Source organism: Echinops telfairi, unplaced genomic scaffold (genome assembly GCF_000313985.2).
Source record: "Echinops telfairi isolate 266 unplaced genomic scaffold, ASM31398v2 ScPeMD7_1;HRSCAF=3_1, whole genome shotgun sequence".
Classification (NCBI taxonomy): domain Eukaryota; kingdom Metazoa; phylum Chordata; class Mammalia; order Afrosoricida; family Tenrecidae; genus Echinops; species Echinops telfairi.
In genome coordinates this window covers 5,051,790-5,053,994 of record NW_022103897.1, presented here as the reverse complement: position 1 = coordinate 5,053,994, position 2,205 = coordinate 5,051,790, and positions in this window count along the sequence as shown.

The window sequence follows — 2,205 nt, the reverse complement described above, 5'->3', positions numbered from 1 at the left end:
AATGTACAAATGTGCTTTACACAATTGATTTATGTATGGGTTATGATAAAAGTTGTATGGGTCCCTAATAAAATGAGTTAAAAAAAAACTAAAAACCAAGAATAGAGGAAAGTTGTATGTTTCATCGGTGCTATACTTCACCCTGACTGATGTGTCTCCTCCCCGCAACCCTTCTGTAATGGGATGTCCAGTTGCCTACAGATGGACCTTGGGTCTCCAATCCACATTCCCCCTCGTTCACAATGACATGATTTTTTGTTCTGGGTCTTTCATGTCTGATCCTAGTGACATCTCATGATCACACAGGCTGGTGTGCTTCTGCCATGTGGACATTGTTGCTTCTCAGCTAGATGGCCATTTGTTTATCTTCAATCCATTTAGACACCAGGTGCTATATCTTTGGATGACCACGCACCATCAGCTTTCTTCATCACATTTGCTTATGCACCCACTTGGTCTTCAGTGATCATGTCGGGAAGGTGAGCATCATGGAATGCCAGGGTAATAGAACAAAGTATTCTTGCATCGAGGGAGTACTTGAGTTGAGGCCTACAGTCCATCTGCTTCCTTAATACTAAATCTATAAACATATGCACATAGATCTATTTCCCAATCCTCATATATAAATATATTTACATGTGTACATGCCTGTATTTAGACCTCTATAAATGCCTCTTAGTTCTTTCTTCTATTTCCTTTTACTTTCCCCTTGTCCTACTATCATGTTCAGCCTTCATTTGGGTTTCAGTAATTCCTCTTGGTTACATTGTCCTTGATCAAGCCCTACCAGGCCTCCTACACCCTTCTCACCATAGAGTTTAGATCACTTGTTATTCCCTTGTACCTGTGTTTGTTAACACCCACTTCCTTTCCCCCACCTCCCCCTCTCCTATGTGCTCCCCCTCCCCCCACACAGGGCCATCTGTCCTTTTGTTTTCTCCTCTAGGTTTTTTATCCCGATTATCTTATCTTTATAGACATACAGAGATAATAACATGCATAAAAACAAGACAGAGCAAAGCAAAGCAGCAAAAGAAAAGAACAACAATAAAAAACCAACAACAACAACAACAAAAAGAAAATTTATACATAGTTCATGGTCTGTTTGTTGACATTTAGGAGTGTTTTCTGGTCATATCTGATGGGATGCCATGCCTTGGTCCCAAAATATATTTTTGGTATTCCTTGGGGACTTCATTGTTCTGCTCCCCTTGCATTTCTGTTGCATGCCCTTAGTGTTTTGCCTGTGAGGTGAGATGGGGTATAATCGGTCACAATTCCTGCACTATGCCTCTAGTGACGGTCCTGGTAGCACTATGGGTCAGTGAGGGATGTCGTGTCTCATAGTGGGGTTGGCCCTATGGTCCTCTCTGCATTGGCTGCTCTGAGCAGGGATATCATCCTCAGGGATGGGTGGGCCAGGGTGTGCTCCACTTTCTCTCCTTCCCCCTTCATTTGCTCCTGTGTCCTCTAATCAGACATGACCCTCTCCCTGAGATGTAGCTTCAGTGCTGTCCTCTGAAGTGAAATCTTCTGTGGGGAGGGGGTTCTGTCCATGTATTTGGGATTGGGGCTGGCCCCTCAGACTTCTCTTTTGGTTCCCTGCTTCATGCCGGTATGTTGCATTCACGTCTTAGAGCACCGGGTTGAAGTCTGGTCTCTTTTCCCCTGTGGAGATATAAACAACACCCTCCCCTTGGGTAGGTTAGTGCACTGTTCCCCCCGCTAACCATGTCTTTCCCCACCCACCCCTTTTTAGTAGGCTACCACAGGTATTGCTGGATTTGGTCTGGCCCCAGTCATACTACTTAGAACTCACTCCATGAATGTATGTATAGAGTAGCTTTTTCCCTATGGCCCCTTTAGCATTTTTAAGCTTACCTCAAGGGACTTATGTTGTACTTATCCTTTTGTGTTTGGCTGACTTCGCTTAGCATAATTTCCTACAGTTCGTCCCAAAGGATGATGTTATGTGCTTCATGCATTCATTCATCACTGCGTTTTAGGGATGCCTAATACTCCATTGTATGTATGTACCTCAGTTTGTTAATCCATCTGTCCGTTGATGGAAATTTGGGTTGTTTCCAACTCCTTGCAATTATGAACTGTGCCACGATGAACATTGGAGCACAGATGTCTTGCCGTGGTTTGTTTCTTGCCTCTTCTGGAGATATATATATATATCGATGCATATATATATATATA